Below are 26,022 nucleotides of genomic sequence, written 5' to 3'. Positions count from 1 at the left end.
AAATCGGTGATGTTATAAAAGCCATTATGATCCACATTTATAAAATAAGTAACGGAATGATTATAGGACAAGAAATATGCCTTGGCATGAAATGCTTTTCTAAAATCTTCTAACATCGAGGTAAAATCTGCTCACCCTGAATTTAGTGCATGATAATAAGGTCATTCATAGACCATCTACCATGAATATAACAAAGCATTACATATTGTAGTGGATGTAGGATTATCCTAAGAGATTATTCCCAACTTTAATGAACTTAAAATCTGTAGCTTTTTAACTGTAGATATGTTGTTTGCTTTGGCTGCAGTAGTAAGAAATGTACAAAATAATTGAGCCAAAAATGTGTAATTTATTTAGAACGAAAAGATGAAAGGATGGACAAGAACATGGGACTAATAAATGATATGGTAGGTTATCAATTAACAGATGTTCACAAAATGCATGATTTCAATGGTTCTATAAAAATTAAGCTTTTTGAAAGCAGTAAGTTATTTTTCCCCCATTGGTTATAAAGGGTATCAAGTAATTATAGATAGCATTTATTGAGCGTACTCTAAGTATAACCGATATATACAGAATTGTTTGTCTTTGTCCTTTTACTTGTCCTCTAAGATACACATTATTCAGGACTTCTTAGTTTTATTTTATTTTTATTTTTTTAAATTATTTGAGAAACCACTCAGATGGTATCCCTTCCCTCTAACTCCCCCAGAAGAGGAGAAGAACGATCATCAAGGACAAAGGGCAGCCGCAAAACCAACACCCAGAGTCAGCTTCACGCTCAGGAAGGGATACTGTGTCTCCTCCTCATGGACGGACTTCTTCGTTTTAAATGGAAGTTCAGACACAACAGGGGACTTGGACATTGTCGCACAGCCAAAAGTCATGAACAGAAATACAAATGCCAGATTGTACATCCCCAAAACCTAGGTTCTTCCCACTATACAGTGTGACTTCTAAAAGTTAAAAAATAATTAAAGCATATGGTTCTTTAGATGTTAAGAACATAATAATTTTACTAACTTCTGTGTTAAATTTAAAGACTGAAGACCCAGGGCATCTGGGTGGGTCAGTCAGTTAAGGGTCCAGCTCTTGATTTCAGCTCAGGTCATGATCCTGAGATCGAGTTCTGCATAGAGCCCTGTGTCGAGCCTCATGTCGAGCTCCATACTCAGTGAGGAATCTGCTTCTCTTCCTCTCCCCTCCTCCTCTGCTCGTGGTCTCTCTCTCAAATAAATAAATAAATAAATAAATAAATAAATAAATAAATCTTTTTAAAAAAATGAATACTCAGTTGGTAATTCCTATTAGATCTGTAATCTCTCAATTTATACTTCTCTTAAAGTATAAATATAGATGAAATATGAGTCAGGCAAATATGTCATAATTTTAAAAAATAATTTATTTCCTACAGTGGAGAATCTTCTTTTTGCTATTAAGGCTTTTACTGGTATTTTCATGTTTCCCTCTTGGCTCACATAACAAAATTAATTGTGCCTTTCATCTTTGTGGGTTATTTATAGATTCTTATTTCTCCAGCATTACTTCTTAAATAGTACAGTAATGAAAATAATTATCACAGTAGTGAATTATTAGATGTCCTTTTTGTTTTCTATAATCCCATTATACCAACAAATATATCAAATATTTTCAGGTCTATCTCTTACCTTTCCTATTAGAAAGTAAGCTTCTTAAAGGTTGTGTCACCATTTTCTCTTAATGAGTATATTGTGATAATATACATATTTTACAAATTTAGAATACGCCATATTACATTTTGATTAGTAAAAGCCCTCATAAATGGTTCAGCATTAGAAAAATTCATCAAATTTTTTGCAGTGAGGTAGTGTGATACCCTTGGGCAGAGGTCAAATGCTATTTCAGAAAGATCCAGAAACAAGTTTAAGTTCTAAAAATTGCCTAGAAATGTGAGTAGAGGTATCATGACCAAGTGAATAGAGAATGAGCTTTTGAGTCATCCAACCTGGTTTGAATTCCAGCTCTATCATTAGCTCTATGAATGTAGCCAAATTGAGTAATCTCACTAAGCCATGTTTCTTCAGCTACAAAATAAAAGCAATAGCATCTCTCATGTAAGATTTTTGTGATGATTAACTAGAATAATAAATGAAAAAGTATCTGTCACAAAGAAGATGCTCAACAAATGTTCCTACTTTTATTTTTAAGTGCCAAAATCTATTTGATGCAGATTATTTGATGTAAGTGAAGATTATTAATATTCTGATTCTTGTGGGGAGAATATCAAGGGGATTTTAAATATTACAAAAGGACTACTTATTCCCTTGTTTGACTCTTTAAAACTGTGGATAACATTGTTAAGACATTTTAAATTTTGCCTTTAGGGTAAATATGTATGCAATGACTTCATTCTTGAGTAAATTTAGACTGACATTGCTTTTGGCTCTTCCATGATGTAGTTGATCTGCTCATCTGGAAGAGTTAAGCTGGTGGCTGACCTTTTCTCTAAACTAAAGAATGTATTGGAATCTTTAATCTTTTCTTTTTAACTTCCTCCTCAGAAGTCAGAGTTCAAGAAAAAGACATTCTTAGTGGGTTGTGTTTATTACATGCTCTTGTAACAGCCTACTGTTGGTTGAGAATTAACCAGAGAGTTTTATTTGTATGTGTTGTAAAAATCAGAGCAATTGTGCAAAAAATGAGCATTGTACATTATTAAGGTAACATTTGTGTTACGTTTCCAAGTGATTATATCCATCCATATGTGAAGAATTTTTAGTTGAAATAGTTGTTTAGAGATACTGATTTTGACCCTATTGCTGAATTCCTTCAGGCCAGTTTCATAATACACTCTCCTTCTGGTATTTGTAAAATGGTATTTGTAAAACGGTCCATGGCAATGATGATGTTCAGCTTTGAAATGCTGGGCTTATCTATCTAATTAAGATATCCTAGAACACATAAAATATTGTAACCACAAGGACTCTAGTAGCCTAGGAAAATTGGACAGAATAAGCAGCTTTCTTTTTTTCTCCTTAGGGAATAAATATAAATAGAAATGATAGAGAAGATAATTAATACTGTTTTCTAAATATTTAGTTATCCTGAAATAGTTACCCTTCTCACATGAGGGGACATTACAGTTCACTAGGATTACAAACCAGTTGATCAGCTGACATCTTGTGGCTGATTGTGGATTGGTAGGGGAATGAAAAAAAAAACACCTTTATTAAGCATTGGCAATTTTACAGTTGCATTTCATACATAACCATTTTTTTTAAAGATTTTATTTATTTATGTGACAGAGATAGACAGCCAGCGAGAGAGGGAACACAGCAGGGGAGTGGGAGAGGAAGAAACAGACTCCCAGCGGAGGAGCCCGATGTGGGACTCGATCCCGGAACGCCGGGATCACGCCCTGAGCCGAAGGCAGACGCTTAACGACTGCGCTACCCAGGCGCCCATACATAACCATTTTGATTTTCAACACTTTTTGTGCTTAAAAATCATGTGCATGTTTATGTATCTTCATTTTGCACATGAGGAAATTAAGGCTCACACAAGTCAAACTTGTTTTTCAAGATCACACAGTTTAAAATTGGCAAATGGAATTTCAACCCAGTTTAGTCTGATTCCAAGTCCTAATCTTCGTTGCCATGTGCTTTTGTTTCTGTACTTCATTCTAATTTTAAGTGCCTTGCTGACTGATATACAAATGAATATGTTTGTCTCTTGTTTTCAGTAAAAATTCATTAATTCCTGGAATATTTATTGAGTTTCTGCTGGTGCTTAGTATTCTAGTCTCAGGGGTACATCAGTGAACAAGATGGACACAATCCCTGCTTTCATGAAGCTTATTTTCAGTTTGGAAAGACATGAATAATCAATTGGGAAAACAAGGAATAAAAATAGCAGGTAGTGATTAGGATTATGCAGAAAGTTAAAGTGAGGTAATGTGATTGAGAGGGACAAAGCAGCCTCTTTGGATTGGACCATTAGGCAAGGTTCCCCTATGGAGGTTAGATTTTAAACTGCAGTTTTATTGGCCAAAAGAGTCAGTCACATGACAACTTCAAGTTGGGGAGGAGATTGCTAACCTAGGCAAAGGACGTTAGTGTTCCTAACAGTAATAGCAGAGTGGTAGGTAATGAGGTTAGAAGTCGAGCCTGGGTCAGATTATGTAAGAGGTATAAAATTATGTGCAACTAGAAGCCATTAATGGAATCAGTCAGAAGGTGGATATGAAGGTAACTCTTTTTTTTTTTTTAAAGATTCTATTTATTTATTCAACAGAGATAGAGACAGCCAGCGAGAGAGAGAACACAAGTAGGGGGAGTGGGAGAGGAAGAAGCAGGCTCATAGCAGAGGAGCCTGATGTGGGGCTCGATCCCACAACGCTGGGATCACGCCCTGAGCTGAAGGCAGACGCTCAACCGCTGTGCCACCTAGGCGCCCCTGAAGGTAACTCTTGTAGCTGTGTGGAGTATGTATTGTGGAGCTGAGAATGGAAGCAGCAGTCCCAGAGGGGAGAGGTGTGCTATTGCCAAGTCAGAGGTGAAACCATGTAGCTTTCTCTGCAGTGGGTAAGACGTGGATGGTGAATGAAAACAGGAATCCTGGATTGCTCCTTGACTTTTGTTGAGTATGCTGGTGGATGATGATGCAATTTATTGAGAAGGAGGAACAGGAGGTAGAACAGATTTGATGGTGGGAGTGAGAAATTCAGGGTCTTGTTAGAGCCAAGCTAAGTTTAAATACTAGTTTGAACTATGTGAAATTGCTTGTATTCAATTTTGACCATTAAAAATTGTAATTTCGTATACTGTGTAATACAATGTAGTACAATGTAATACCTATTAGACATCCTTATGGAGATAAGAAATAAGTCATTGGCACAAGTAAGTCTGAAGTACTGGAAGCATTCTGGGATGAATACATAGATTTGAGAGTCATCACCATGGGCCCTGATGAGATTAATAAAAGGAGTGCATAGATAAGCAAAGAACAGAATTCAGAGTAATCTAAAGTGGAGCCGAGATGAATTGGCAATGGTTGGCAAGATGTGGAAAATTGCTAATGAGCTCATTTTCTTTGTCTCTTTTCTATTATCTGACCCTTGCTACTTGTGAGTATTTCTATTGGAATTTGAATGTGAGACCTAACATTTTATCTGCTTGCATAGTTTTCATTCTATAGGTTAAGTGAGCTTTGGGCTAGTCTGAAGGGTTTTTTGTTTTGTTTTGTTTTTTTAATTTTAAAATAAGACCCATATGTGGTAGAATAGAGTCTGAGGGATAGACAGATGGCAGAGCTGATAAATAGAACTTTCATAGCCAACATGGCTCTCTGTTGCTCTTTTATTTTTTTTTTTGCCAAGAGATTAGCTTTCCAACTTGTTCGCAACATGCATGTATATACACACACGCACAATCACCAAAAACTTGGATTTAGGATTCAATAAAACTTCTGATTTTTCCCTACCAAACAGTATATTTTGGGGAATTTTAAAAAAGTTTCTATGTATTAATCAGGATTAGAAACTAAAAGAACATACGGGATATGTATAAAATGGGAAACATTTTTATGAGCTGATAGGTTGGATTTACATATAAATGTGTGAACTGTGTAATACCAGATTTAATTATCAAAATTAGTATGTACCTTAACAAACATTGAGCAAGAAAGTGCTATCAAATCCTGAAGTAATACAGAGTTGAGGACAGTAAAGGGGAATTTGTAGTTGTGGGTATGTGTTGGTTACTATCTGAATAATAATTCACAATAATCTTCGGAGAAGTATGGATGGAAATGTAACTTTGGAAAGTATTGAAAAAAACCTTGCAGTGAGAATTGGAGTGCTCTGAGTACTGAAGTGACCAATACTTTTCACACCATCAGATTTTATTTTAAAGAATTTATTTTTAAGTAATCTCTACTCCCATCGTGGGGCTCGAACTTACAACCTTGAGATCAAGAGTCATATGCTCTACCAACTGAGTCCCCAGGTGCCCCATCAGATTTTATTTTAAAGTGTGATTTAAAAACTAACATATAAACTAACTCTGTAGTGAAAATGGGATTTTAGTCTGAAAAGTAACTGAAAAAATATATAGTGAATTTAAAATTGGCATTACTACTACTTCAGATTTGTGGTGGATTTTGAAAACATTTTTATACCAAGAAGAGAATAAAAGTGACCTTAGCATAGTATAAATCTAGACTAGATAAACATGTATAAATAGGAATATATAATAAGCATATTACATATTTATAGGGAGATATCTGGGATACTAAATTGATTGTACAGTTATTTTCATATATATTTTTTATTTTCATATGTATTTCATATCTATATGAAATGCTTGCTCCTTCTTTCATTTTGAAGCCATCTGGTTTTTATTTATGTTTTACTTACTTTAAAGGAAAGCATACTTGACCTGATTTTTAGAATAAAGCAGTTTCTTATCATGTATTGGAGGCTATCATTTACTATAAAATTTCTAATATTGTCAACATATCTTTGTAGGCAAAAAAAACCCATATATGATACAGAAACAAACAAGATTATTTTGGTTGTCTACATTTGCCAAATAAAATACTGACAGGAGTTGTATATTAAAACTTAGTTTGAAAAATTTGGACAAATATATTTAGTTGTTTCATTGATGATTTGATGTATAGATTTCAGAGTTCTTCCATCTGTAGGTTTTGAAAGTGAAAAAATATGGTAAGTTGGGGATTGGACTTTAGAAACAGGCATGTATAACACTGGCAGAAAGACCTTATGTCTTGTATACCTTCATGTTCTTAGGGTCTGACACATAATAGACCAGTAAATGTGTATCAAATGAATGTATTAAATTACAAGGGTTAAATATGAAAATCTGGACTTAAATAAACAATTATTGTGGTAGCTTTATATGTGGATTCTTCATCTCACTTGCCTAATCCTTGCTTCCTGCTTCCTCACTGAGTTTTGCCTTGCTGGTTCTGCACTCCAGATTGTACTTCAGACCGTGACACATTTGATAATTTACTGATCAGTAAGCAGAGAGCCTGAAAACCTTAGGCTCTTACTGTGAAATATATATATATAATATACACATACAATCACATATACTTCTATAATGGAATATTATACACCCATAAAAAGGATGAGATTGTGCCATTTGCAACAATATGGATAGACCTAGAGGGTGTTATGCTCAGTAAAACAAGTCAAACTGAGAAAGGCAAAAGCCATATAATTTCTCTCATATGTGGAATCTAAAAAAAGAAATGAATAAAAAGAAAGCAGAATCAGACCTATAAATATGGAGAACAAAATGATGGTTGCCAAGGGGGGAGGAGTGGGGGATGGACAAAATGGGTGAAAGGGAGTGAGAAATACAGTCTTCCAATTATGGAATAAATAAGACACCAGAATAAAAACACTACATAAGGAATATAGTCAATGACACTGTAATAGTTTTATATGGTGACAGATGCTGTGAGCATGGCATAATGTATAAACTTGTTGAATCTCTGTGTTCTGAAACTAATATAACATTGGGTATCAACTATGCTCAAATAAAAAAAAAATTAAAAAACCTTAGGCACTGAACACTAATCTTCTGCTCAGGTCCTTACTTACTCGGATGTGTGTTGCCATTAAATACCCAGTGACTCTCAGGTCCCACTCTTCTCCTGCATCTTATATTCTACCTGAATCTGGGTGAGAGTAGATTCATATTAACTCTTTCTTTACCGTTGTCTGACTTGTGGTATTTTAAATCCCTTGTTTCTTTTACCCTGAACTTCTGACTGTGGTGGCAAGTGTCTATAACTATAGGAAAATAAAAGCATTATTCTATAGCAAAGATACAGTGTACTTTTTTAAATTCCTCATAATAATATTGTCTGTATTCCATAGCTAGTCACATAACCTATCAGGGGAATTTGAGAGACAGAGGAAAGCATAGTGGGAAAGTTATCTTTGTAACAATTTACCCTTCTTACTTGTCATGCTCAATAAGGAAAACACACCATGAATAGATGTGTGTGTGTGTGTGTGTGTGTTTGTGTGTATTCCTAGACTTTTCTATGTGCAAGATCATGTCATCTGCAAATAGAGGTAAATTTACTTCTTTTACAATCTGGATGCTTCTTGTTTTTGTTGTTTTTTTATTTTTGCCTCCTTGTTCTAGCTAGAATCTCCAGTATAATGTTGAGTAAATATGGTGAGAGTGGACATCCCTATTTGTTCCTAATTTTAGAGGGAAAGCATTGAGGCTTTCACCACTAAGTACAATGATAACAGTGGGTTTTTTTGAACATGTCATTTATCAGATTGAGGAAGTTTCCTTCTATTTTTAGTTTATTGAGAATTTTTATCATGAAAGTTGGGGATTTGTCACATGTTTTGGCGGCATCTATAAGATAAATGTGTAATTTTGTTCTAAATTCTATTGATAAGATGAATTACGTTGGTTTTTGAATGTTAAATGTGCCTTGCTTTCGTGGAAAGATTTCATTTTATTATGTTTTTTTTTTATTATGACCTATTTTTTGACAGGATTTTGTTGAGGATTTTGCATATAAATTTACAAGAGTTATTTGTCTTTAATTTTCTTTTTCATCCCATTATCTAGTTTTGGTATCGGTGTTGTATTTATCTGGAATAGGACATACTATGGGAATATATGCAGGCCTTAGGAATTGACCTTACAGAATGAATTGAGAAGCATTACTCCTATTTTTTGGAACTTTATGAAGAATTAATACCTTTTATAAATATTTGGTAGAATTCAGCAGTGGAACCATCTGGGAATAGTCTTTTATTTGTGGGAAGTTTTAAAATTTCTAGGTAATTATCTGTATTTATTGTAGGTCTATTCAGAGTTTCTGTTTATTCTTGAGTCAATTTTGGTAGTTTGCATCTTTTAGGAATCTGTCCATTTCATAGAATTTTCCAGTTTGTTGGCATACAGTTGTTCATAGTATTCCTTATGATTCTTTTCATTTCTGTAAGGTTGGTTGGATGGTCTCTCTTTCATTTTTTTATTTTAATAATTTTAGTCTTCCTTCTTTTTTCTTGGTTAGCCTTGCTGAGGGTTTATCATTGTCTATTTTGTTGATTTTCTGCACTGTTTTCCTGTTCTTTATTTCAGTAATCTGTATACTGATCTTTATTATTTCCTTCATTCTGCTTGCTTTAGATTTCATTTGTCTTTCCTTTGCCACTGTCTTCAGGTGAAAGATGATGCTATTGATTTGATTATTTCTCCTTTTTTAATGTGTTTACAGATATAATCGTCTCTTAATTAGTTGCTTACACTCTATCTTAATAATTTTTGTTTTCTCTTCATTTCAAAGCATTTTCTAACCTACCTTCCTTCCTTCCTTCCTTCCTTCCTTCCTTCCTTCCTTCCTCCCTCCCTCCCTCCCTCNNCCTTCCGCCCCCCGCCCCCCTTCCTGTGGCCATAAGTTATTTAGGAATGTTACTTACATTCTATTTGTGAATTTTCCAAATTTCCTTTTGTTATTAATTCCTAAATTCATTTCTTTGTGGTTGGAGAACCTACTTTGTATGATTTAAGTTGGTCAATTGTTCAATGACTCTCTTTACTTCTAGTAACATGTTTTTTTTTTACGTTTCAGCAGTACATTTTCTCTGATATTAATATAACTATTTTTCTTTTCCTGCATTGCTGTTTGTATGGCATATTTTTACTTCCATTCTGTTTGAATCTTTGAATCTAAAGTGTGTCTCCCATCGATAGCATATTTTTGATATTATTGCTGTTTTTATCCAGTCTAACAATCTTTTTGATTGAATTGTTTAATACATTAATATCTAATTTTATTGTTGATATGGTTGGATTTATGGCTGCCACTTAACTTTTTGTTTTATAAGCACACAAACTAATATATATTAGTTATTTTCTTAGTGGTTGTTCTTGGACTTACAGTATACATACTTTATTAGAATCGACCTCAGATTTACTCTAACTTAATTCCAGTGAGTTATAGAAATGTTACTCCTATGTAGCTCCACTTTTGATACATTATTGTTTGTGTATGAGAGAGGGAGAGAGAGACAGGGGCAGGGGCGAGACAGAGAAACAGTCTCTGTTACAAACCAGACAAGACATTATTATAATTATTAATTTAGATAATTTATGTCTTTAAGGAAGCTATAAGAATAAAGGACAGCAAGTATATGTTTATAGAGTTTTGTTATGCTAATAACCTTTTTCATTATGGTTATACTTCTCTTCATTTCTTCCTGTGCATTAACTTTACCATCTGGTGTCGTTTTCTCCCGCTTTCTTGTGCTCTTATAAATATATTACATTTCTGCATGTTACAGGCCCAACAATATAATTATACATACTATTTTGCATAATTACTTTAAAATCAGTTAAGAGAAGAAAAGAGAAGATGTAATTATATTGTCTTTTATAATTTAATGATGATTACCATTACTAACACACTTTGTTTTTTGGTGTGGGTTCAAGTTACTGTTGGGTGTCAATAGCTTTCAGTCTTAAGAACTTGCTTTAGTATTTCTTGGAAGGCAGGTATGTTTGCAATAAATTCAGTTTTTTTTTGATCTGGAAATACCTTTATTTGTCTTTATTTTCGAAAGATTATTTTGCTGAATATGATTCTTGACTGGCATTTTTTCCTTTCAACTCTTAGAATATATCATCACACTGCCTTGTATTTTCCATTGTTTTTGATGAAAAATGTATCCTAACAGGTGTTACTTTTATTGGGGTTCCCTTGTATTGACAAATTGTTTTCCTCTTGCTGCTTTCAAGTTATTCTTGTGCTGATTGTGGTTGTTTGCTTGTTTGCTTAGTGATTTTGCTTGACTATTTTAATAAATTCCGTTTCCTCCCCAGTGCGCAACCTCTGGTGTTGTTCCTCAGGGACACAGCCTTGGACACGTGTGCTGTCACTCCGATCTCATTTTTCCCTCAACCACTCAGGAGATAACAGTGGCTTTAGTCAGTCTCATTTTCACTGTCTCTTATTCTGATTTTTCTGCTAAATTTGTAGCTGTTCTGTCTGCTATCATCCCCAGCCGTTGGTCTATATTAATTACCAGCTGATTGCTCTCTTGTTTTCAACAACACCTGGGAACATAGATTGCTGTATAGTTGGATCCAATTAAATTTGGGCCCTTTTGCAAAGGCATTCTTTGACATCAGGCTTTAAGACTTATTCCTACCCTGGGAATACTCTGATCCTTCTTGCTTTCATGGAGCTACCAGTCTGCTTTTAATTTCTTACCATAAAATCTTTATTCTTTTCAACATTGTTCTTAGACTTGTAATACCCATGTTCTGTCCCAAATAAAGTCAGTCCCCTTAAGCAGACTTCTGGAGTCTTCTGTTCTTAGGGCTTGCCTTTCTCCTCTGGGAAGAACCCCTTGAACAAGTGTTCCAGAATTGGGGATGGAGATGGTGGCTTACTTCTCTAGGAGGGACACCCTTGCTCTAATAAGTAGGGAATTTGGCAGGGATGGTAGCCCTAGTTCTTATCTTGATTCTTGATCTTGAACCTGTACCTTAGGGGCTTGATTATGCAGGAGTACTCAGGGCCTGGTATCACCATCCAACCATGTGTGGGGTAGTCTGCTACCCTATGTTCTTGCTTGTAATAGAGTTTTTGCAATGTAGAGTCGGGCAAAGTCAACAACGCTAGTGAGCTTCTTCTCCTAGGAGAAATGATCGGTCTAGACTAGGATCTGGGGGAGAAAGAGTCCTGTGTTCTTGACCACACGTGCCTGTAACAGAGCTTCCACTGGGGGTCAGTAAGTGGGTGGCTCAATGCCATAGACTCTCACTGTTTTTATTGAGATTTATTAGGTTTAGTTGAATAAGTGTTTCTCATTTTGCATGTCCTTAGAACAATTTCCTGATATTTTAAGTGGGCACTTTAGGTAATTTTTACCTGTTATGATTGTTTCACTGAGAGAGGGTCCATAGAGTTCTTTATACCCCCATTTTGGAGGTACTCTCTTATTTTAAAAATAAGGAATCCCAAATAGTTCTTTTAAGTGGATTCTTTCTGTATTGTTCTTAACATTTACTTTCATTTGCGAAAATTTGTATATGTTTATAAAAAGATATATATATATATTCCTTTACCTGAACATATTTTTTCTACGTATTTATTCTGCGTCTACCAGTAAATGCCCTCTTTTTCAGTGAAACGGTAGATTTTTTTCGAAGTATACATCCAGGAAAATTTATTCCAGTGCTTTTCATTAGCAGATAACAATAGTTTAATAAACACTATCTTCCAGTCCTTTTGGAAATACTACCAGAATTCCAGTTTATTAATTTACAAAGAAAATTGTAACAATTACATGGAACTATTTGAAGCAGGATGATCATTATATATTTTTCTTGTTAGAGAGATCTACATAGGAAGCAACATCACAGTTAGAAGGTTACTTGGTAACCATGAAATCTGAACAATAGTTCATCTTTAATAATTGGAAAGATTCATAGTATCAGTCTATGTTGTTTTGCCTATCTTTTAAAATCTTCACCCTCTCTTCTCTATAGTCAATAAATATGAATCAGTTTATAGGCATATAAGCTATAAAAATTAGGGCATCTCAAACATAAGGACAGTAATTCTAAAAATTTAGTGTACAAATCAACAATGACGAATACAAAATTTTGACATTTATAGACATATTTTGCAACCTCAGCATTTGGACTTTCGAGCAATTTCTGATCTCTATTTCTAGAATAAGCTTTATAGAATCTACTGATTACAGGGGCGCCTGGGTGGCACAGCGGTTAAGCATCTGCCTTCGGCTCACGGCGTGATCCCGGCGTTATGGGATCAAGCCCCATATCAGGCTCCTCCGCTGTGAGCCTGCTTCTTCCTCTCCCACTCCCCTGCTTGTGTTCCCTCTCTCGCTGGCTGTCTCTATCTCTGTCAAATAAATAAATAAATAAAATCTTTAAAAAAAAAAAAGAATCTACTGATTACAGACTATATGCCCAGACTTTAAATGCAATATATTATACTGAAATTATAACTACTGTCAATCATGTAAGGAAAAGTAAAAGAGCACAATTTAAGCAAGATAAATTTTTAGAAAATAGATCACCAATAGCCAGAGTATAAGTATGATAATATCTGACATTTGTTTCCTGTGTTTCAGATAGTGTTCATTTTACTTGTGTGATGTCATCCAGTTGTGACAATAGCTAGGAATTTGTTGTTTATTTTTTGTTTATAGAAGAGGAGCCTGAAACTCTGGATGTGTATGTAACTTATCTAAGTTTGTACAGCTAATTGATGATGAAACTGTGGCATTCACCCTGACAGACTAACTCCAGAGTTCTTACTCTTTACTCTGCCATGTTGCATCCAAGAGTTTGTAAAGATTTTTTCTTCATCTTTTGTAGTTTATTTCCTTAGGTTCCACAGCTTTGAAAAACATGTCTATTGATCCACCTGGAGTTCCCCCTGTTCTTTTAACTTAGTGTCTACTTAGAATGCTGGAGGAACCATTCTTGTTGTCATAGAAATTTCAGCCATATTTTGTGACCTGGCCCATTCTGTCTATTGCAAAAATACATAATGTACAAGATAGTTAAGGTGAAGAAGGATATATATGTCAGAGCCAAAGCAAAGTGTGAGAGGCATTATTCTAATGCCTTATGCATGTTATCTCATTTAATCCATGGTAAAATTCTGTAGGGTGTGCATTGTTGTCTCCAGCTTTACAGATAAACAGCAGTAGAGTCAGAGAGGCTAACCAATGTGCTTTTTGTTGCACAGGATATACGTATTAGATATGAATTGTGCCCATTTGTTCTGAAGACATTGCTCTTTTCAGTAGTCCCTGTCATATCCTAAAATGTTCACTGACTGCTTGGCATTGTAGACTCTTTGAGTAAGCTGTCATCAGAGTGCTTCTCTGGAGGTAGTTACTATTAACCATTTTACAGATAAGAAATCAAGAATCAAAAAAAAGTAGTCATAAGAAATAAGTTTACATGGGTCACCTTGAGATTGCCTATTATGGATTAATAAATGGTATAATCAGCCAAAATGAAGATCAATAATAGTTTTAATTTATTGTTATAGAAAATGTGGTGGTTTTAATAGTAGATACAAAACTCACTTGAAAACTAATGATTTTTGCAAAGAAGAAAAATATAGCATAAAATATCAGTGTTCTGTGTCATAAAATGTAAGTTATCAATAACAGAACATTGCTATTCATTATTAAATATTAGTTACCAAAATGAGTACTTACAATTCTAAGACAAAGACCCTGTACATTTTTTTAAAATTTGAAAACATGACACATAATGGGCATTCAATAAATGTTTATTAAGGAAGCAAACAAAATGTATTTTGGTATATTTAAAACTCAAATGAACAAAGCAGGAATTTGCATTGGTTATGATGGTGGAAAAGAGATTCAAGCTGGACTAGGTAAACTATAGCTTCTATTAGTATGGCTTCTCCAGAGGAGCAGAACCAATGGGGTAGATAGATAGATTGATAGATACATCTAAAGAGATTATAGTTAAAACTGGAGGCCCACACCCATAGTATACTTTAAGCAAATTAAATATATAAAAATTTAGGGTAGATACATTTATGAAAATTTCACTCATTTTAAAATAAGGAATCCCAAAAGAATTCCCTCAAGTAGATTATACATTACTGTATGGAATTGGGTCATGTCATTGTGGAGGCTGCAAAATTCCAAGACCTGCAGTTGGCAAGCTGAAGACACAGGGGAGTTAAGTGGCATAAGTTCAGTCTGAGTCCATGTCCGAAGGCAGGAGAAGATCGATGTTCAAGCTGAAAGACAGTTAGACAGAGAGAAAATTCTCCCTTACACAGCCTTTTATTCTCTTCAGGTCTTTAATGGATTTGTTGAAGCCCACCAGATATCTGGGCAGCCTATGGTTCAGTCAGGCTGACATATAATATTAACCATCACATTGATCAATTTTCTGTTAACTCCAATCACTTGCAAAAAGGTGATCTTGAAGTTAAGGTTCTAGGTTAATGGTAAGATGATAAAGAGTTTGTAGCCAGCGAATATATTTTGGTGTTTATAATATAATGACTCCAACACTTCAGTCTGTATTTGACAGCTGCTGATACAAGATCACAGAAAAATAATTACTAATAAATGATTTATTCATTTAAAAATTTTATCAAAGTGAATACTTATGAAGGACTCAGAGAATTTTTGAGAAGTTTATGATTTCAAAAAATACAAAGTTTCTTATAGTTACATTCCTCAAAGGAAAACAGTCATAATGGTTTGATCCATTTCCTTCTAGTCTTTTTTCTGTATGAATAAAATTAATTGCATGTACTGTGTTTGTTTGGGTCCCACAAGAAGCAGACAGCAAAATGAGGCTAGATGTGCAAGATATTTAATGGAGGATAAAGCAGAGAGAGAGAGCAAGAATAGTCTTGGAGTCTTCAGACTACAGTGAAGAGCTGACTTCTGTGGGAGAAAGAGGGGAGGGAGAATTGGGTAGGAAGAACTTCAGATAGCAGAACTGTTGAGTCAGTCTCAGCCAGTCCTCGAGTGAAAGTTGTCCATATCAGGAATCCCATGTCTGGTAAAGAATGGTCTGATTCTAGGAGCTCCCTGGTGCTTAGTCATTGGCTGGGAACAGACTATGGGAAGTGTAGCTTCAAGATGAACACTGCGATGGATCCCAAGGTGAGGCAGATGAAGGCTATTAATCAATCATGTTTCTTACAGCTGGTTCTCTTGAAGGAAAGATTTGAATGGAGCACTTATATGGCTGCCCCATATATGCATACTCTGTTTTACTCAATATAGTGTATATTTATATAATGTATTTCTGGTGTTAGAAAATTCATTACGAAATACTTCCATAATCTTTCTAGATGCCAAATAGTATTCAGTTGTGTGTTTCCAGTGAGATTTATTCAGCCAGTCCAATATCTGAATTACTTGGGAAATATTTTATATCCACTATGTAAACTGATAGGGTATTATAATATTTTGTACTTGATTCACCAGGTGCTTCTTAAATCATAGTAGAGTAGTCATATATTTTGTCATTAAACATTCTCAGACGTACACATCCAGTGCATCTCTCCAATTTACAAGATACAGTGAAATCCTGACATGCCCAGATTAGTCTGTAATGCTTTAACAGAATCTTATTCCCTGAAATAGTTGTTAGTAGTTGTTTAAAGAAGAATCTATTGTCATAGTCTTACTATGTGATTTATATATAGGTTTAATTTAATAGGCTAGAAATTATTGGAGGTGGTAACTTTTTTAGCTAGATGGAGATTTTCATTTTATTCTTTATATACCTTTAACATACTAAAGATGTCTGAATACTTCTCTGTTGATACACTTATATAAAAGAATAGAATTATACTTGAATATTTTTGAAGCAATAGGAAATTTCTGGTAATTGTTGAGAACTCTTGAACAGATTTGCATGTAAGAAGCCTTTGCTTCGGGCCCTGTGTGGCTCAGTCCTATTAAGCATCTGTCTTTGGCTCAGGCTGATCTCAGGGTCCTGGGTTGAAGCCCCACATCGGGCTCTTCCTCTGCCTCCCTCACTGCTTACTTGTGCTCTCTCTCTCTCTCTCTGTGTCAAATAAATAAATACATTTTTTTAAAAGAAGGCTTTGTTGGGGCACCTGGGTGGCTCAGTTGGTTAAGTGACTGCCTTTGGTTCAGGTCATGATCCTGGAGTCCCATGATCAAGTCCTGTATCAGGCTCCCTGCTCAGTGAGGAGTCTGCTTGTCCCTCTGACTCTCTCCCTTCTAATGCTCTCTCTCATTCTCTCTCTCTCAAATTAATAATTTTTTTAAAGAAGTCTTTGTTTAAAGAAATTTTTGTAATTTTAGTGTGATTTGTGTCCCTGGGTCTTTAATTACATGGATGGGATAAGACAAACTCTTAGGAATTTCCAAACTATAGATTCATGATTTCTTTGTTTTTGTATGAATTTCTTGCCTTGGAATAAGCAAGAGTAAATAAAAAGGCCTTCGGGTGCTACTATCTTGGTATGCCAACAAAAGGAAAAGGGGACTAAGGTAGTTGAAACAGAGCAATCAAGGGGAGGGGGTAACCCACTATAAGAACAAAGACGTAGGACTTTGTTGAATGTGTATAACTTACTTGGGTTTAAATCTATAATGGTAAGTCTTTCAAAGACTTTAAGTGAAGGGATGATAAAAATAATTAAAAGCAACCAACAACAAAAAACCCTGTCCTAAATATTCAGAAGAGATTGTGGAAGGATGAAAGCAGAGTCCAGTTGTAGACTTGAGTGGCTTGGCAAGAAATGATAGTTAGAAAGGGTTTGGCCATAAGCTGCAAGATTGTTTCATAGGAAAATGAGGTATTCTAATGCTATTAGTGATTCTTCTTGTAAATTCACTAGAATGTATCCCTTTAAGGAAACGTTTAATGTTATAACTGGTTCTAGTATGGGTGGTTGATTCAGAAAACAAAACAAAACAAAACAAACGAAACCCCAAAGGAAAAAACATCCAAAATGGAGACCCAGTAATTCATAGTAAATACTTTGGGGGGAAAAATTTGCAAATTTGTTTGAAAAAAAGTAAAATAAAATAAAAAGTTATTTTAGGTGATAATTGCAATGATGGCTTCAGTATTAGGAATGAGTGAAGAATGATCCAGTGTTGATTTGGGGAAGAAATTTTGCAGACATAAATATATAATAGAATTATCTTGATGAAGTCCCAAAAGTTCATTTTTGCTTTTGTTTCCCTTGCCTTTGAAGATGTGTCATGAAAGAAGTTGCTGTGGCCAATGATGAAGAGGTTACTGCCTATGTTCTCCTCTAGGATTTTGATGGATTTCTGTTTCATATTAAGGTCTTTCATCCCTTTAGAGTTTATCTTTGTGTATGGTATAAGAGAATGGCCGAGTTTCATTCTTCTGTATATAGCTGTCCAATTTTCCCAGCACCATTTATTGAAGAGACTGTCTTTTTTCCATTGAGTATTTTTTTCCTGATTTGTCAAAGATTAGTTGACCATAGAGTTGAGGGTCCATATCTGGGCTCTCTATTCTATTCACAGATCTATTCCATTGATCTATGTGTCTGTTTTTGTGACTACCATGCTGTCTTGGTGATCACAGCTTTTTTAATATAGCTTGAAATCAGGCAACATGATTACCCCAGCTTTAGTTTTCTTTTTCAACATTCCCTTGGTGATTCAGGGTCTTTTTCTGGTTCCATACAAATTTTAGGATTGTTTGTTCCGGTACTTTGAAAAATGGCATTGGTATTTTGATCGGGGTGGCATTGAAAGTATAGATTGCTTTGGGGAGCATAGACTTTTTTTTTTTTAAGATTTTATTATTTATTTGACAGAGATAGAGACAGCTAGCGAGAGAGGGAACACAAGCAGGGGGAGTGGGAGAGGAAGAAGCAGGCTCCTAGTAGAGGAGCCTGATGTGGGGCTCGAACCCATAACGCCGGGATCACGCCCTGAGCCGAAGGCAGACGCTTAACCGCTGTGCCACCCAGGCGCCCCGCATAGACATTTTAACAATGTTTATTCTTCCAATCCATGAGCATGGAATGTTTTTCCATCTTTCTGGTTCTTCTTCAATGTCTTTCATAAGTGTTCTGTAGTTTCTGGAGTATAAATCCTTTACCTCTTCGATTAGATTTATTCCTAGGTATCTTATGGTTTTTGGTGCTATTGTAAATGGAATCGATTCTCTAATTTCTTTTCTACAGTTACATTGTTAGGGTATAGAAAAACCACTGATTTCCGTGCATTGATTTTGTATCCTGCCGCATTGCTGAATTGCTGTATGAGTTCTAGTAATTTGGGGATAGAGTCTTTTAAGCTTCTGCATAGCAAAGGAAACAGTCAACAAAACTAAGAGGCAACCCACGGAATGGGAGAAGATATTTGCAAATGACATTACAGATAAAGGGCTGGTATCCAAGATCTATAAAGAACTTCTCAAACTCAACACCCAAAAAACAAATAATCAAGTCAAAAAATGGGCAGAAGACATGAACAGACGCTTCTCCAAAGAAGACATACAAATGGGTAACAGACACATGAAAAAATGTTCAACATCATTAACCATCAGGGAAATTCAAATCAAAACCACATTAAGATTCCAACTTACACCAGTTAAAATGGTAAACATTAACAAGGCAGGAAACAACAAGTGTTGGTGAGGATGTGGAGAAAGGGGAACCCTCTTACATTGGTGGGAATGCAAGCCGGTACAGCCACTTCGGAAAACAATATGAAGGTTCCTCAAGATGTTAAAAATAGAGCTACCCTATGACCCAGCCATTGCTCTACTGGGTATTTACCCCAAAGATACTGATGCAGTGAAAAGAAGGGTCACATGCACCCCAATGTTCATAGCAGCAATGTCCACAATAGCCAAACTGTGGAAGAAGCTGAGATGCCCTTCAACAGACGAACAGATAAAGGTGTGGTTCATATATACATGGAATATTACTTGGCCTTCAGAAAGGATGAATACCCACCATTTGCATCGACATGGATGGAACTTAGTGAAATAAGTCAAGCGGAGAAAGACAATTATCATATGGTTTCAACTCATATGTGGACCATAAGGAATAGCATAGAGACTTTAGGAGAAGGAAAGGAAAAATGAAGGGGGGGAAATCGGAGGGGGAGATGAACCATCAGAGACTAGGACTCTGGGAAACAAACCAAAGTTTTCAGAGGGGAGGGAGGTAGGGGAATGGGTTAGCGCAGTGATGGGTATTAAGGAGGGATTGTATTGCAATGAGCACTGGGTGTTATATGCAAATAATGAATCATGGAACACTACATCAAAAACTAATGAAGTACTGTATGGTGATTAACATAATATAATAAAAAAAAGATAGAATTATACAGCAGCTTTCACTTCATGCGTGACTTTTAGGGCACCATCATAAAGAGGATTTCTTGTAAAAATAAAATATTTGAGGGCTTCATCAGTTTCTTCAAGGGCATAATCTGTGCTACTCAAAAATGCTTTTCTGTTGCACAAAGTCTGTAACTATTCTTTTCAATTTGCTCTTCTTCCATAAGTTCTGATTTGTCAATATCTCGTGTGTGTGTGTGTGTGTGTGTGTGTGTGTGTGTTGAGTGGTTTTCTATCTCACCTTCATCACTTTAGTGAAATTTTGCAGTTTTTGCATGCTCTGCAATCTCGTGGAATTTATTGCATTTTTTTTGGCATTGTTTTTGTTTATTTACAATAAAAGTCTAACTCCTGGAAATGTTGACATGATTTCTGGGGAGTCAGTAGTATTAACTGGGATGAGAAATTTTATTGACTATTGACTATTGATATTAGAAAAAATTAGTTTATCACATGGTGGGATCATTTTCATCATGTTGTACACCCCATACAAGATCAACTAAAAAAATTAGAACAAGAATATCCTTAATATTCTAATACTTTCCTATTTACTGTAATACTTTCTGATTTACTATAATGCATTTTGTAATGTACATATATATGTATACACACACAGACACACACATACGCACGCTTATAAACTTTCTTTTTCTCTCTCTGGTGTTAGTTAACAAATCTGCCCTATTAAATGTATATTAGCTGTCTAGCACTATTTATTATTACTTTTTCTTTGCTTCAGAGTTATGGTGGTGTTCTGGATGATTGGGTTTGCTGGAATATTTTTAAGTAATTGAACATTTCTACTTGTCTATCTAAGCATTTAATATTCCTCTGTGGAATATTAAGGGTATCTTGACCATTATTAATTGAAGGTTTTTCATTTTTTATCACCTTAGTTGGTATATTAATTTTGAATTTATTCCTTCATAAAAAGAAGTCCTCCTAACAAATTCCGAATTACATTTTCCCACTAAACATAACCCATTTTCTTTTTCTTTTTTTAAGATTTTATTTATTTATTTGACAGAGAGAGAGAGAGAGAGAGAGAGCACAAGCAGGGGAACAGTAAAGGGAGAGGGAGAAGCAGGTTCCCAGCTGAGCAGGGAGCCTGATGCAGGGCTTGATCCCAGGACCCTGGGATCATGACCTGAGCCAAAGGCAGATGCTTAACTGACTGAGCCACCCAGGTGCCCAACATTTTCTTTTTCTGATATCTATTGATTATTCACCTTATTTTAAAGAAAGGATATAATTTTTCTTTCATCTCCATCAACTATAAGAATACCTTAAAAATAATGTCTAATAAAGAATATTCTGTATTTCAGATAACTTGTGTATTATAATCTTTGTGTGAACAAATATACTTTTGTAGGTTTCTGTTGAGGAGGAAAGGACATGAACTGCTTGTAATCTCTTACTTGACCATTTTTAAGTATCAAATAAAATAGTTAGGCCCAAAATTGGTATAATTGATATATAGTAACTATACCAAAATAATTATACCTTCTTATATTGCCAGGGCAATATAATTAGTTTTATCTTTCAAATTTTATCCTGTTGAATGGATTTCAAGGTGGATATTGGCATAAAAATACATTGAGGAAAGGTTATTTTAACATTTAAATAAACATGTTTTATATATACATATATATGCATACCAAAGTTAGATGATAATCATAAGTAATCAGCTATTAAAAAAACTAATCTGGTGGGTTTGTGGTAAATGTTTAAATTTCACCTGTATAAAATTAGGGTTGGTTAATAATTTTTTTAAATATAATGATACAGAAATTGAAATGTGTTATTCTTAGGTGGTTACATCAAATGATTTTAAAGACATTTTTGTTCATATTGCTGTATTTTAAAGAATGCTAGTGAGGTTATGTCTAGGGTTAGTTCCAAATCAAATGTATCTTTCTGAGTGTAGTGGGGAGAGGATATTTCATACTTAGTGCTGAGTCCAGCTATTTTACTCTATGAAATATTAATTACATGATTTTAAGGATAAGAATCTCTTTTATAGTTCTTCTATGAGAGAAATAATTTGGTCATCATTGTATTTCATTTTCTTGATTGAATAGATACATAGAACAAAATGCACTGCCATCTTCTGACAATCACATCCTGAGGCTCTGATTAAATACTTATATTATAATCTTATAGTATTTTTAGCCTTTCAAATACAGATCTAGTTCTGCTGTAACCTTTAGATATTTTGCAGCAGTGTACTTAACTTCATTGGCTGTTTAGCAGCCCTAGAAATGAAAATCCTGAGATTTTAACATTTAGCTTTACAGTATTTCACTTCAGACCCTAGCTATAAATATTTAAAACTATAATCACCTGATAAAACGCAACTCTAATAAATGTAGTAATTATCATAATCATGGAACTGACAAAGACCACAATCATTCATTTTAAGTCTCCAATATTTCAGGTTATGTGATTCAGTATAAAAGTTTATTAAAAGAGCATTAACAATCAGTCCTTCCTCCCTCCCTTCATAATTGTTTTTAGAGAACTTAATGTTAATAATTGTCATTATAGAACTGAAATTGACTGTCATATGACTTAGAGAATTCAGGAAATTATTTCCTCTACATTGTTTGTACATCATTGTTGATTTTAAGTATGTATATATTTTCATCTATATATTCCCAAAACAGATTTTTTAATTGGGGTTCTTAATCTGATCAGACATTTTCCTCAAGATATTTTATTTTGAATTCTTTTTTTTTTTTTTTTTTTTGAGAGAGAGAACATGAGTTGGGGGGGAGGAGAAGGGGCAGAGGGAGAGGGGGAGAGAGAATCTTAAGCAGGCTTCATGCTGGGCATAGGGCTCCATCTCACGACCCTGATATCTTGACTTGAGCCGAAAAGAGTCAGACGGTTAACCAACTGAGTCACCCAGGTGCCCCTAGAAATTTTATTTAATAGTAATGAATTTTATGCTAACTCGCAAAACAAATTTATGTGGTTAATATCACATAGCAACATCATTTATCATATTGCATTATCTCCCAAATATATATAACTTTGCCTCTATTGAAAAACACATTCTGAAGTCAAGCTCAAAACATGAGGGGAATTCTCCCTGTTCCACAGTTCAACTTAATAGGAATAGTGATTTCCTCTTCAGCAATAAGTTAGAGCAGCAAAACTTCTAGGGACAAGAAATACATAGAGGGGAAGAAGGGAAGTAGGCATCTGTGCATCCCGGCATTCTTTCAGGTTGTTGGGTCTTTTTTTTTTTTTTTTTAAGATTTTATTTATTTATTTGACAGAGAGAGAGGGAACACAAGCAGGGGCAGTGGGAGAGGGAGAAGCAGGCTTCCCGCTGAGCAGGGAGCCCGGCTCAGGGCTTGATGCCAGCCTCCTGGGATCATGACCTGAGCCAAAGGCAGACGCTTAACTACTGAGCCTCCCAGGTGCCCCAGGTTGTTGGGTCTACTCAACTGTGTTCTGATGGGAGCAGATAAAACAGGGGTAAGAAAGCCCTCTCTTCATTTTTAAGTATGCAGATTAAAAACAGTTGTAGGTGGTTACTATTCATACATCTTTTTAAGATATTGAATCCAGTGAATCCAAGTCTTCAACATCATTTGTATCCCAACTTCCTGCTATCACTAGTTCTCACCCCATTTGACATTGAATGAGAATGTTTGTCTTGAAGTAGAGCTTTTTCAGAACTTCAAGGAATCGTATTGAGGGAGACGCATGAAACTTCTGTTTAGTTTGGTAGGTTCATGTCATCAGATATGGACGTCACGGTGGAAAAAAGAGAGAGAGAGAGAGAAACCACTAAGGATTTGTAGGGTACTGAACTTAAAAAAAATAGTTCATTAAAGACATATTGAAAAATCATTTACATTCTGTGTATATGTTTTTGTATTACTTTATCATCGTCTTTGCTTGAACACATGCTATCACATCTCTTTTTGCTATTGAGGAAACTGACTTGACAAGGTAAAGTAGTGGAGGAAGGGAGGGGTTAATAAGCAAAGCACAGAGGAATTTTAAGAGAGTTAAAAAAATTGTGTGACACCATAATGATGGGTATGTGTCATTATGCATTTATCTAACCTCATAGAATTATAGAAAACATTAAGAGTTTAGGAGAAAAATGTGATTTGAACATCTTAAACCTAAGACCATATCTTTAGTAATTCAATAACATCCTAGCCCACAATTTACAATAATCTGACATTTTTTATTGATTGTTATTGATTTTTCTCTGTGTCTCTTCCATAGTTGATGCTTTAGCAGAAAATATCTTAGAAATGTTTCTAATTCAAATTGCACTGAGGAATTCTCTTTCACAAACAGACTAAGAAAAAGGAGAAAGAGAAAAGAGTAAAAGCTGTTACTGAGAAAGAGAGGTGATAGGATATAAGTCAAGGAAGTGAAAATTTGATGTCTTTGGTGATTGGCAAATCATGTATTTATTTATTTATCTATTTATTTTTTTTAGATTTTATTTATTTATTTGACAGAGATAGAGACAGCCAGCGAGAGAGGTAACACAAGCAGGGAGAATGGGAGAGGAAGAAGCAGGCTCATAGCGGAAGAGCCTGATGTGGGGCTTGATCCCATAACACCAGGATCACGCCCTGAGCCGAAGGCAGATGCTTAACCGCTGTGCCACCCAGGCGCCCCGGCAAATCATGTACTTAATCTCTTTAATGACCTTAGGGTTTTTTCATGAGAGAAAGTTTATACCCAGAAGAGTGCAGGTTAAGGTGGAATATAGCACACAGGCTGCCAGTTTTTCCACCTTTGCCCACGTCACACATCATATTCTATTAGGGCACGTTTTCCTGTTGAGCATGGATAGACCTCCCAACTATTCTCAGTACTTCACTCCAATTCCCACTAAGTTGGGCTTGAAATGAAACCTGTTTCCTACTTTGAGTGTAGTGTAATCTAGTCATTACTGGGATGTGTAAAATTTAGGTGAATATAAGGATTTAAAGATACTTATATTTTGTTGGATGCCAGAATTCTGAAATTTTCTGGAATAAAAAAAATAGGTGGACTATATGCAATTAGTTTTATCAGCACAGTGTTAGAATTGGAGAAGAAAATAATGAAAAGAGTAGGGATCATATACCAATCCACTGTGGAAGCTAAAGTGTGGGAACTAAAGCTAAGGGTTTATAATATTCATCATATAGAGAAAGAATTAGCCACATAGCGATAATGCAGAGTGAACAGAGTATTTCCTATGAATATAATGGAGTCTCCACGGTGAGCTAAAGCAATGGAATAGAAATTGAACCAAAGAGCTAGCAAACCACCATGGCATTTCCATGATGAAGACAAATCTTGTGTTGGACTGTTTTTCTGCTTTTTGCTGTATTGTTTTTCAATTATTTTTTTTTTCTTCGTTATGTAGAAGTAGCTGGAACATATCAGGACAAACCAGCTAGGGGAAATAGTTCCTTATTGAACCATCTTACACAGACAGCCATACCTATCTATCTATTGCTTCTAATGATAGTGTAATCCATAGGCTGTAATAGGATAAATTATTTTAGGAACCCACGCTTTAGATGTGACTTGCTCTTTTGAAGTAGCTGTGGATTGTATTAATGTGAGCTGTGAATGAGAATAGATAATATTTTAAAATTTAGGTATGTGGCCTGTGAATGCTAATTAAATATTAAGCAAGAGCTTATTGTGAAATTAGTGTTTGACTTTTTTTCTGCCAAGACAGTGTAAGTAAAAGAGTCTAAAAATCTCATGCAATAAAAAATGAGATTTGTCCTGGAGAGGGGGACAAATACTTTTTAAAAGCCCATGTTAATAAAATATGAAATAAAAAAGGATTTGCTAGACAGTGTGAAGAAAAAAGCAAATTCCAAACAGTTGCTAAGAGGAGGATGACAAACATCAATTTTATTAAAGTATTTTCCCTGTTTGATTTTAGGAATCTGAGGACTGAGGGAGTAAAGCCACTATACCAAATATGGTAGACAAATTGTGATGATAAATCTTTTGCCCTGCAAAAATATTTCTCTGGACAAATAATGAGGTCATATCACACTCTATCTCTCCTCCTTTCTTTCCTTCCTCTCTCCCTCCTCCCCCACCTCCTTTTTTTTTTTTTTTT

The 26,022-nt window shown here is 35.0% G+C and overlaps 1 protein-coding gene and 1 pseudogene across 7 annotated transcripts in view; one reads left to right on the top strand and one right to left on the bottom strand.

The window, feature by feature from the left end:
• The window catches only part of CCSER1 (coiled-coil serine rich protein 1), a 1,293,520-nt gene that overhangs the window by 101,127 nt on the left and 1,166,371 nt on the right, over nt 1–26,022 (top strand). The window lies entirely within an intron of this gene.
• Nucleotides 675–866, bottom strand: LOC117804525 (annotated as a pseudogene).

Source organism: Ailuropoda melanoleuca, chromosome 11 (assembly GCF_002007445.2).
Source record: "Ailuropoda melanoleuca isolate Jingjing chromosome 11, ASM200744v2, whole genome shotgun sequence".
Lineage (NCBI taxonomy): Eukaryota > Metazoa > Chordata > Mammalia > Carnivora > Ursidae > Ailuropoda > Ailuropoda melanoleuca.
Note: the sequence above shows the minus strand (reverse complement) of the source record. Positions and strands in the feature narration are given on the sequence as shown.